General features: G+C 44.8%; 1 protein-coding gene across 1 annotated transcript in view; it reads right to left on the bottom strand.

The window, feature by feature from the left end:
- Positions 1-12,948, bottom strand: part of SLC25A18 (solute carrier family 25 member 18) — a 73,801-nt gene that overhangs the window by 49,840 nt on the left and 11,013 nt on the right. Inside the window, exon 2 of the mRNA XM_089671845.1 lies at positions 8,478-8,538. The gene's annotated coding sequence lies outside the window, so the exon portion shown is untranslated. The remainder of the gene's footprint in view (positions 1-8,477; positions 8,539-12,948) is intronic.

Genomic DNA, 12,948 nt, shown 5'->3' with positions numbered 1-12,948 from the left:
CATTGGTTTCCATTAACCCAAAGTATAAAATTCTAAATACTAACCACAGCTTACAAATCCATCCACAACACTGCCCCTAGCTACATCACCAACCTCATCTGCAAATATTGCCCAAATCAAGCACTCCACTCCTCCCAAGATATCTTCCTCTCTAGCTCCTTCATAACCTCCTCCCACGCTCGCCTCCAGGACTTCTCCAGAGCCTCTCCCATCCTTTGGAACTCCCTACCACAGTATGTCCGGTCAGCCCCCACGCTGTCTGCCTTTAGGCGATCTTTGAAAACTCACCTATTCAGGGAAGCCTACCCCACCTCCACCTAAGAACTGTACTTGAATCACCTCCACCAGATCATCCCCTGCAGCTATCATGTTTTGCATCACCTCCCTCTTTCTTTATATTGTAAACTCCATGAGCTGGGCCCTCATATTCCTTCTATACTGAAATGTATTGTAATTGTACTGTCTCCCTCTTGGTGCTATATACAGTCAGGTCCATAAATATTGGGACATCGACACAATTCTAACATTTTTAACATTATCCCAATTACAATGAGCAGATAAAAGGTCCAGAGTTCATTTCAAGTGTGCTATTTGCATTTGGAATCTGTTGCTGCACAACTCTCAAGATGAGATCCAAAGAGCTGTCACTATCAGTGAAGCAAGCCATCATTAGGCTGAAAAAACAAAACAAACTTATCAGAGAGATAGCAAAAACATTAGGCGTGGCCAAAACAACTGTATGGAACATTCTTAAAAAGAAGGAACGCATCGGTGAGCTCAGCAACACCAAAAGACCCGGAAGACCACAGAAAACAACTGTGGTGAATGACCGAAGAATTCTTTCCCTGGTGAAGAAAACACCCTTCACAACAGTTGACCAGATCAAGAACACTCTCCAGGAGGTAGGTGTATGTGTGTCAAAGTCAACAATCAAGAGAAGACTTCACCAGAGTGAATACAGAGGGTTCACCACAAGATGTAAACCATTGGTGAGCCTCAAAAACAGGAAGGCCAGATTAAAGTTTGCCAAACGACATCTAAAAAAGCCTTCACAGTTCTGGAACAACACCCTATGGACAGATGAGACCAAGATCAACTTGTACCAGAGTGATGGGAAGAGAAGAGTACGGAGAAGGAAAGGAACTGCTCATGATCCTAAGCATACCACCTCATCAGTGAAGCATGGTGGTGGTAGTGTCATGGCGTGGGCATGTATGGCTGCCAATGGAACTGGTTCTCTTGTATTTATGGATGATGTGACTGCTGACAAGAGCAGCAGGATGAATTCTGAAGTGTTTCGGGAATATTATCTGCTCATATTCAGCCAAATGCTTCAGAACTCATTGGATGCTGCTTCACAGTGCAGATGGACAATGACCCAAAGCATACTGCAAAAGCAACCAAAGAGTTTTTTAAGGGAAAGAAGTGGAATGTTATGCAATGGCCAAGTCAATCACCTGACCTGAATCCGATTGAGCATGCATTTCACTTGCTGAAGACAAAACTGAAGGGAAAATGCCTCAAGAACAAGCAGGAACTGAAGACAGTTGCAGTAGAGGCCTGGCAGAGCATTACCAGGGATGAAACCCATTGTCTGCTGATGTCTATGCGTTCCAGACTTCAGGCTGTAATTGACTGCAAAGGATTTGCAACCAAGTATTAAAAAGTGAAAGTTTGATTTATGAATATTATTCTGTCCCATTACTTTTGGTCCCTTAACAAGTGGGAGGCACATATGCAAACTGTTGTAATTCCTACACCGTTCACCTGATTTGGATGTAAATACCCTCAAATTAAAGCTGACAGTCTGCAGTTAAAGCACATCTTGTTTGTTTCATTTCAAATCCATTGTGTAGGTGTATAGAGCCAAAAATGTTAGAATTGTGTCGATGTCCCAATATTTATGGACCTGACTGTAAATCCCGTATAATAATAATAATTCAACCAGTCTCTAGCGAATGGATAGGTTGCATTTTCTGGTATCTAGCGAATGGATAGACTGAATTCCCTGGCCACTAGGGAATGGGTAGGCTGCATTCCCTGGTCTCTAGAGAATGGATAGGCTGCATTCCTTGGGTACTAGCAAATGGATAGGCTGCATTCCCTGGTCACTAGCGAATGGATAGACTGCATTCCCTGGTCTCAAGCGAATGGATAGACTGCATTCCCTAGTCTCCAGTGAATGGATAGGCTGCATTCCCTGGTGTCTAGTGAAAGGATAGGCTGCACACTCTGGTCTCCAGCGAATGGATAGGTTTCCCCCCCGGTCTCTAGTGAATGGATAGACTGAACTCCCTGGCCTCTAGTGAATGGATAGGCTGCATTCCCTGGTCTCTAGCGAATGGATAGGCTGAACTCCCTGGCCTCTAGTGAATGGATAGGCTGCATTCCCTGGTCTCTAGCGAATGGATAGGCTGCTTTCCCTGGTCTCTAGCGAATGGATAGGCTGCATTCCCTGGTCTCTAGCGAATGGATAGGCTGCACTCCCTGGTCTCTAGCGAATGGATAGGCTGAACTCCCTGGTCTCTAGCGAATGGATAGTCTGCACTACCTGGTCTCTAGCGAATCGATAGGCTGCACTCCCTGGTCTCTAGCGAATGGATAGGCTGCACTCCCTGGTCTCTAGCGAATGGATAGGCTGCATTCCTTGGGTACTAGCAAATGGATAGGCTGAACTCCCTGGTCTCTAGCGAATGGATAGGCTGAACTCCCTGGTCTCTAGCGAATGGATAGGCTGCACTCCCTGGAACTCTAGCGAATGGATTGGCTGAACTCCCTGGTCTCTAGTGAATGGATAGGCTGCATTCCCTGGTCTCTAGCGAATGGATAGGCTGCACTCCCTGGTCTCTAGCGAATGGATAGGCTGAACTCCCTGGTCTCTAGCGAATGGATAGGCTGAACTCCCTGGTCTCTAGCGAATGGATAGGCTGCACTCCCTGGAACTCTAGCGAATGGATTGGCTGAACTCCCTGGTCTCTAGTGAATGGATAGGCTGCACTCCCTGATCTCTAGCGAATGGATAGTTTGCATTTTCAGATATGCCACCTGTAAGTAGGTGTTTCTAAGGGTTTAACAGTTGTTTCTTTTGCTGCATTTATGCTCTGGGGTTACCCAGATCAACTGTGCTTATGTACAAACCGAATGTTACAATGTGCTGAAGCACCTCCAAAACATCTTCAAGCACCCTCATAATTTCCACTGAGGTATTGCTGTAAAGTCCCACACCTTTTTAAAATAATATCATACCTGCTGTGAATTCTACCTGCAAAAAAGGCTGGGGACTCTTTTCTGAGGTGGTGGGATATCTCAAAATCTGATCTTTAGTTAGACCTGGCCAGCAGTAGTGTGGATTGATCCAGTGTTGTGAAGGGGCACTACATTTTAAAAGCTCTGATGACACTGGCTCTGCATTTGCCACCAAAGGAAGGAGGAAGGAAGTAGCCCAGCCCAGGAGCCTGGAGGAAGGTATGTGAGAGCTGCTGTGTTTCCTCTTATGGAGGCAGGAGGGGAGCTGCTTCACTATCTACAGAGCTGACTGAGCCTGAGGACAAGAGAAGAGGGGGGAGGGGGATTTCCTGTCATGCAAAGGATGTGCTCCGTGGGGGAAGGCTTAGGAGGAGGTTTCACTATCATTGCTGTAGCCTATAGGGATTGTTCTTTTCAGAATGGAGTTGCTGAGTCTGGGGAGGAGGCCACTGTCCCGTCCCGTCCCATCCCTGTCCTCTCCTCGCAGCACAAAGGCACCGAGGGGCATGCCTGATCTGGATTAAGCGGTGGGAACTCTAAGAGGAATCCTGGGATCTCTGCACTCCCATTAGCATTTGGCACTGGCACTGCAGTCATTAGAATGCCCCTCCCCTCACCCATATCAGGAGTGCCTGCTGCTCACAGTGACCAGATGATCAGATGTCATCATTATACTGCGTGGGGTTCGCTGTCCCTCTGTGGGTGGTTTGTGGGGGTCGCTGTCCCTCTGTGGGTGGTTTGTGGGGGTCGCTGTCCCTCTGTGGGCGGTTTGTGGTGGCCGTTGTCCTGGATGGGGGGTGCTGTCCTGCTCTGCAAATTTCCCAAAAATAGTGCTGCGCTGCCCCTAGTAACGAAAAAATAATAATAATAATAAACACCCTCCTGAGCATCAAACCCAATGTGTAAATGAATAGATCTGTGAAACAAATAGTCAATAGTTAATAAAACTGGCTGAGCAACTAAATCCACCTAGCTCAGCTGAAGCATCAAGTGTGAAAACCAACAAAAACAGTAATAAATCATTGTATAATAAATGCATGGCTGAGCAATCACCCCCCCCCCCCCAATGGAATAAATCAATGATGAATCAAGTAAATGCTCAATTGAGCTAGATATTCACAAACAGTGCATAATGGAAAAGATAAGCAGCTATACTAAATACAGTTGTGTTCAAAATAATAGCAGTCAGACATCACTAACCTGATCAATCACTGTGTTTGGTAGAAATGATATTTCTACATGGCAAATAATTTACTAGCAGGTGTAGTAGAGTAATAGAAATCCAACAGACCCAACAGTCATGACATGCATGCTGCTGATTCTGTGTAATTGAATCACTAATTGAAAGGGGCATGTTCAAAATAATAGCAGTGTGGAGTTCTATTAGTGAGGTCATTCATTCTTTGACAAACAGGTGGCAATTATTGCCCTTATTTAAGGAAGGAAGGCAGCAAATGTTGTACATGCTGGTTACAGTGCATTTCTCTCTGAAATTCTGAGGAAAATGGGTTGTTCCAGACATTGTTCAGAAGAACAGCGTACCTTGATTAAAAAGTTGATTGGAGAGGGGAAAACATATAAAGAAGTGCAGAAAATGATAGGCTGCTCAGCTAAAATGATCGCAAATGCTTTAAAATGGCAACCAAAACCTGAAAGACGTGGAAGAAGGCGAAAAACTACCATTCGAATGGATAGAAGAATAGCCAAAATGGCAAGGACTCAGCCAACAATCAGCTCCAGGAAGATCAAAGAAGGTGTAAAGTTACCTGTGAGTACTGTTACAATTAGAAGACGCCTATGTGAAGCCAAGCTATCTGCAAGAAGCCCCCGCAAAGTCCCATTGTTGAAAAAAAGACATGTGCTGAAGAGGTTACAATTTGCCAAAGAGCACACTGACTGGCCTAAAGAGAAATGGCGCAACATTTTGTGGACTGATGAAAGTAAGATTGTTCTTTTTGGGTCTAGTGGCCGGAGACAGTTTGTCAGACGACTCCAAACACTGAATTCAAGCCACAGTACACTGTGAAGACAGTGAAGCATGGTTGCGCAAGCATCATGATATGGGGATGCTTCTCATACTACGGTGTTGGGCCTATTTATCTCATACCAGGGATCATGGATCAGTTTGAATACATCAGAATACTTGAAGAGGTCATGCTGCCTTATGCTGAAGAGGAAATGCCCTTGAAATGGGTGTTCCAACAAGACAACGACCCCAAACACACCAGTAAACGTGCAACATCTTGGTTCCAGACCAACAAGATTGACGTTATGGAGTGGCCAGCCCAATCCCCGGATCTTAATCCAATAGAAAACTTGTGGGGTGACATCAAAAATGCAGTTTCTGAGGCAAAACCAAGAAATAGAGAAGAACTGTGGAATGTAGTCCAATCATCCTGGGCTGGAATACCTGTTCACAGGTGCCAGAAGTTGGTTGACTCCATGCAACACAGATGTACAGCAGTGCTTATACAGAAACAGTGCTTATGCAACTAAATATTCATTAAGTGATTCAAAGGAAAGCAAAATCTTCAAACATTTTTCAGTTTATATAGTGAATGTTTGAGTTTGTAAAGAAGAATACAAACACTGCTATTTTTTTGAACAGTCTAATATTCACTTTTCTTCAATTTTTTTAGAGGAACAACACAAATTTGATATATTTTTCTTCATGTTTTGATTTGGAATAGAATGTGTAGTGTTCCCAATGCATTTGTGTGTATGGAAATAAAAGCTATTAGAAGGATTTTGAGCTTTATTCACTTTTTTCAACACTGCTATTATTTTGAACACAACTGTATATACAAAAGATGAATGATAAATACATCTTAATGAAGTACAATTGTCATTCACCATTCGCCTTTTGTATATATTTAGTATAGTTGCTTCTCTTTTCCATTATGTACTTTTTGTGAATAATAATATTATACTACAGGATTTACATAGCGTTTGCTCCGTGCTTTACAATATAAAGAAAGACAATACAGCGATACAGTTTAATACAAGAGGGTTAGGAGGGCCCTGCTCCTTGGAGCTTACAATCTAAGAAGGAGGGGCTAGTGGTACAAAAGGTAATAACTTTTGGGGATGAACTGATGGGAGAATGAAAAGATTTGGTTATTAGCTGAAGGCAGGACAGGCTTCCCTGAAGAGATAGGTTTTCAGGGATCACCTAAAAGTGAACAAAGCAGACAATAGTCAGATAGATTGGGGTAGAGAGTTCCAGAAGATGGGGAAGTCTCTGGAGAAGTCCTGAGATGGGCATGGGAGGAGGAGACAAGGGAGCTAGAGAGCAGGAGGTCGTGGGAGGAGCGGAGAGGATGGTTTGGGTGATATTTGGAGACAAGATTGGTGATGTAATGTGGGGCAGAGTTATAAACGGCTTTATATGTTATTGTTAATGTTTTGAATTTTATTCACTGGGCAATGGGATGCCAGTGGAGGGACTGGCAGAGAGGGATGACAGACATGGAACAGTTGGTAAGGTGAATATCTAGTCCAATTGAGCATTCACTTTATTCATCATTGATTTTTTCCATTGAGCGGTTGATTGCTCAGCTGTGCATTTATTTTACAATGATTTATTACTGTTTTTGTTGGTTTTCACACTTGATGTTTCAGCTCAAACAGGTGTTTGTTATAGGTCGGACAGGAGTTTACTGCTACTGTGATTGTATTTTATTTCTGATATACGTTTCACATATTTATTATTATTCTTGTTGCTTTTTACACTATATTCTTCAGCTTGGAGAGGTCTTTATTATAGGTTGGCCAGGTGTTTATTGCTACTGTGATTATGTTTTACTTTTGATTTGTTTCATTTATCATTTGGATTTAGTGGCTCAGCCAGTTTTCTTATTGACTTTATTTGTTTCACAGATCTATTCATATACTCATTGGGTTTGATGCTCAGGAAGGCATTTAGTTTGTTTTTTGGGTTACTAGGGAGCAGCGCAACACTATTCTTGGGGGATTTTATTGATTTAGGAACACAGGTTAGGTTCTTGCAGCAGCTTATCATTTGTGGTTTACTAGGGAGCAGCGCAACACTATTCTTGGGGGATTTTATTGATTTAGGAACACAGGTTAGGTTCTTGCAGCAGTTTATCATTTGTGGTTTGACCATATCGCCCACAGGCCACAGCATAGTTTAGCTATGACTTCGCCTCAGGTCCCTTTTTGTTTCTTGCTCCTTGACTGTTAATGGCCTAGCATTGCTTGCAATTGCCATTCATGGTTTACCCCATCTGCGGATTGTTTGCAACTGGACCCAGAGAAGTTCAGATCCACAAACACACAGCCTCGGCACTAATGGGTTTCTGTTATTTACTGGGAATGCTGAATTGCATTATAGTGTCCATTTTACCTCACACCTCGTTCTGCATTTAACCTTTAGAGCCATCAGTCCTCCATTCAGAAGCCATTTTTTCCTCCTGACTTCCCGACTTCTTTTATACTAGACCTACTGACTTTCTACTGGAAATGGGTCAGGTGGCACATTATCCTACTCTGGTTTTATCATATCTCCCACAGGCCACAACATAGGTCAGCTATGACTTGGCCTTAGGGTCCTTTCACGCGGGCGTTCCATATGTCTGTTTTTTCATCTGTCCATTTATGGATGAAAAACTGACACCCATGTATGGACTAGCGGATGTAAGCTGATGATCATCTGTTTACATCCGTTAATGTTCGCATCCGTTAACATTTTTTTTGAACGGAAGAAAGGCCTATTTTTCTTCCATTTAAAGAAACAGAAAAAAAAAACCAGAATGGACGAAGAATGGATGTAAACGGACAAACAGTCCATTTTTTACATTGGTAAAGGATGTAGAAACTGATGAGAAACTGATTCTTTTTTTATTTGAAAAAACATGACTGAGCTGATGAAAAAAATGGAATGCCCGTGTAAAAGGGGCCTTAGAATTCTACATTCAGTTTTTCTGTATAAACACGGTTTGCATTATTTATCTAAAAAATTGTCGGAACAGGCTCCTAGTAATCGAATGACTGGTGTATGCACGGTAAACTATTAGTAAGCAGATATGAGTCCAATGTGGGATGGATTTTTGGTGGAGTGGGCTGCCGCACCATACTTTTCTGCTGGTAGATAGAGAGAAACAGTAAATGAATGCAGGTGAACCTGCAATTGAATGGATAAAGACCTTCATATGATCTTAACAAGATGTGGAACAGGACCATAGGATGTATACAGTGATGACAGTACGTACGTTTGCTCACTTTCTCCATCTTTTAGACAATGATGACCTTCTGCGCTTCAGTCTTCAATAACTGAAACAAAGAAAAAGCTATTAGTGAGAAATTTGGTATGGAACCTTGCAAAGATATGTACTATGAGTAGCAAAAATAAAATTGGGCCAAGACAAATGCTTTAGGGGTAGGCTGAGAACTTTTCAGTCACCCCTCGAGACTCCAGCATGTAGGATGCCGTCTAATGTGGGCTATATTACCATTGCTAGGGGCAATTGTATTTGTATCAAATGCCAAGGGCATCCAAACTGTCAAGGAATGGGTAACAGGCAAGGGTTAAGGTTACTCTGGTAATGAAGGGGTGTTATGCTTGGCCCCGTCACTAGCAACTGGTTCCCCACATACTGGGACCGATCTTGCAGCACAGAATGCCTAGGGACTTAGACCGGAGTCACAGGAGCGAGAGATGCTGTGAGGCCTCGGGAGGAGAACAAACATGTAGTTACAGTATAAGTCTGTTTCCTGTACCCAGTAGCAACAGTCAGACATGTCACTGAGAGTGAGGTGACAGGAATGGTGGAGACTGGTACAGGCTCTGCGGTATATGGTTCATAAATGCTGCACACCTGGGGAAATGGTGTTCTCTTTAAATAGCTGTGTCCAGAATGCTTAGAGTGAGGAATTTGGTCACAGGTTCCAAAAAAGTTAACTGTGCAAGTTGCTGCTTGCTTCTGAGGTGGGAGATCTGTCTTAATGTTGATTTCACCGTAGCTCAGCTCCCTGCCTATGGTTTAGGCATTAGCGAGTGCAGTTCCACGGTGTCCCCACTAGGGCACCTTAAGCCCCACCCATACACTGGTTTCTAGAGAATGTATAGGATACATTCTAACTCAGTGGTTCTCAACCTTTCTAATGCCGCGACCCCTTAATACAGTTCCTCATGTTGTGGTGACCCCCAACCATAAAATTATTTTCGTTGCTACTTCATAACTGTAATTTTGCAGTGGGAGGAATAGTGCCTCATCATTGGTATCAGTGGGAGGAATAGTGCCCCATCATTGGTATCAGTGGTAGGAATAGTGCCCCATCATTGGTGTCAGTGGTAGGAATAGTGCCCCATCATTGGTGTCAGTGGTAGGAATAGTGCCCCATCATTGGTGTCAGTGGGAGGAATAGTGCCCCATCATTGGTGTCAGTGGGAGGAATAGTGCCCCATCATTGGTGTCAGTGGGGGGAGGAATAGTGCCCCATCGTTGGTGTCAATGGGAGGAATAGTGCCCCATCATAGGTGTCAGTGGGGGGAATAGTGCCCCATCATTGGTGTCAGTGGGGGGAATAGTGCCCCATCATTGGTGTCAGTGGGGGGAATAGTGCCCCATCATTGGTGTCAGTGGGGGGAATAGTGCCCCATCACTGGTGTCAGTGGGAGGAATAGTGCCCCATCACTGGTGTCAGTGGGAGGAATAGTGTCCCATCACTGGTGTCAGTGGGAGGAATAGTGTCCCATCACTGGTGTCAGTGGGAGGAATAGTGTCCCATCACTGGTGTCAGTGGGAGGAATAGTGTCCCATCACTGGTGTCAGTGGGAGGAATAGTGCCCCATCACTGGTGTCAGTGGGAGGAATAGTGCCCCATCATTGGTGTCAGTGGGGGGAATAGTGCCCCATCATTGGTGTCAGTGGGAGGAATAGTGCTCCATCATTGGTGTCAGTGGGAGGAATAGTGCCCCATCATTGGTGTCAGTGGGAGGAATAGTGCCCCCATCATTGGTGTCAGTGGGAGGAATAGTGCCCCATCGCTGGCATCAGGGGGAGCAATAGTGCCCCAACGTTGGTGTCAGTGGGAGGAATAGTGCCCCATCGTTGGTATCAGAGGGAAGTATAGTGCCCCATCGTTGGTGTCAGTGGGAGGAATAGTGCCCCATCGTTGGTGTCAGTGGGAGGAATAGTGCCCCATCGTTGGTGTCAGTGGGAGGAATAGTGCCCCATCGTTGGTGTCAGTGGGAGGAATAGTGCCCCATCGTTGGTGTCAGTGGGAGGAATAGTGCCCCATCGTTGGTGTCAGTGGGAGGAATAGTGCCCCATCGTTGGTGTCAGTGGGAGGAATAGTGCCCCATCGTTGGTGTCAGTGGGAGGAATAGTGCCCCATCGTTGGTGTCAGTGGGGGGAGGAATAGTGCCCCATCGTTGGTGTCAATGGGAGGAATAGTGCCCCATCGTTGGTGTCAATGGGAGGAATAGTGCCCCATCATAGGTGTCAGTGGGGGGAATAGTGCCCCATCATTGGTGTCAGTGGGGGGAATAGTGCCCCATCATTGGTGTCAGTGGGGGGAATAGTGCCCCATCATTGGTGTCAGTGGGGGGAATAGTGTCCCATCACTGGTGTCAGTGGGAGGAATAGTGTCCCATCACTGGTGTCAGTGGGAGGAATAGTGTCCCATCACTGGTGTCAGTGGGAGGAAAAGTGCCCCATCATTGGTGTCAGTGGGAGGAATAGTGCCCCATCACTGGTGTCAGTGGGAGGAATAGTGCCCCATCACTGGTGTCAGTGGGAGGAATAGTGCCCCATCATTGGTGTCAGTGGGAGGAATAGTGCCCCATCATTGGTATCAGTGGGAGGAATAGTGCCCCCATCATTGGTGTCAGTGGGAGGAATAGTGCCCCATCGTTGGCATCAGGGGGAGCAATAGTGCCCCAACATTGGTGTCAGTGGGAGGAATAGTGCCCCGTCGTTGGTATCAGAGGGAAGTATAGTGCCCCATCGTTGGTGTCAGTGGGAGGAATAGTGCCCCATCGTTGGTGTCAGTGGGAGGAATAGTGCCCCATCGTTGGTGTCAGTGGGGGGAGGAATAGTGCCCCATCATTGGTAATAGTGACACCAATGATTGGGCACTATTCCTCCCACTGACACCAATGATACTTACCTTGCTGACCCCTGCTCCAGCCTGGGCTCGCTCCCTCCCTCTCCCATGGTACAAACACTTACCAGTCAGATGGCTTCCTTCTCCGGCCGCTTTCCTCCTCTTCACTCGCTCGTGCTTCGCGGTGCCGCTCGGCTCCTCCTTTCCAAGCTCCACCTCCTCGCCGGTGATTGGCCGCCTGTGTGCCTCTCTTGAGCTACAGTTCCGGCGGCCAATCACCGACGAGGAAGGATTGATCCCGGGGGTGTGTCCAGATGACAGAGACGGCATGTCATCCCGCCCACACCTGCAGACGGATCAAGGAGCGGTGTCTCGGTTCCTAAGGCCATCGGAAATATGTGTTTTCCGATGGTCTTAGGCGACCCCTGGGAAAGTGTCGTTCGACCCCCAAAGGGGTCGCGACCCCCAGGTTGAGAACCGCTGTTCTAACTGATGTCACTGGTGTCTGTTGAATGGATAGGCTGCATTCTTAGTGATGTCCCTGGTTTCTAGTAAATGGACAGGCGGCATTCTCAGTGATGTCACCCCATCTTATGGTGAATTCTTTTTTTTTTTTTCTTTTTTTTTTCTTGCTTGACTACCAGTCATTTTAAGTGAATTGTCGCTAAGTCTTTGGTGTATTCATTTCATTCTCCAATTTGTCCTGAATATTTTTTTTACCAAAATTATACTTCTTGTGCACACCACAATTATTCCAAGAAAAATTAAGGTGCTATTTTTAGTAAAAGAAGCATATTAACAGTAAAAGGATATACAATTCAAATCAATAGAAAACCATAAAAACCTCTGGGATTTAATACATAGCGCATAAAGGGAGAGATTTACTAAAACTGGTGCACTCAGAATCCGGTGCAGATGTGCCTGGTAGCCAATCAGATTCTAACATCAGCTTGTTCAGTTAAGTTGTGGCAATAAAAGCTGAAAGCTGATTTCTTTGCAGAGTTTCATCATATTTTTTGCACTCTCCAGTTTTAGTAAATAACCCACAAAGTGTCATTTATTTGGTAAAATGTCTTTATTTTATTAACAAAATGATTATAATTTCTTATAAAATAAAAGGCCGGTACATTTTTTGCCCTTTAGTTACTGTGGGTATAGAAAAGAATCACCCCCTTTAAAATAATCACATTTTGTTGCTTTGCAGCCTGAAATGAAGACAAACACAGTTTTTGTTTTATCTAGCTATATTTACTCAATGCAACTTATAACATCCAAGTGAAATATTCTTTTCTATACCCACTGCATATACATAATGCTAGTTGTATATAGATCCAACTTCCATGATATTGTCACATGATGGTGTTGACACATTTTGAGGGCAATAGGATCCACTTCTTCGGGAAACAGAGACACCCCATTTGGCACTAACTAGGATGCATATTCCAGTCAGCTCTACCACCAGGAGGAGCACATATTGACAATTGCTCCACAGGACGTATATTGCAACAGATGCTACCCCTATGGGGCTCGCATCTAGTGTGGCACCAAATATAGGAGGCACATATCTCAAGTGGTATCAAGTCTGGGAGGTGCACACTCCCAGGTGGCACTAAATCCATGTGGTGCATATCC

The sequence above is a fragment of the Staurois parvus genome, unplaced genomic scaffold (genome assembly GCF_062004578.1).
Source record: "Staurois parvus isolate SC_StPar_1 unplaced genomic scaffold, SC_StPar_1.0 ptg000114l, whole genome shotgun sequence".
Classification (NCBI taxonomy): domain Eukaryota; kingdom Metazoa; phylum Chordata; class Amphibia; order Anura; family Ranidae; genus Staurois; species Staurois parvus.
This window is presented reverse-complemented; position numbering and strand designations above follow the sequence as displayed.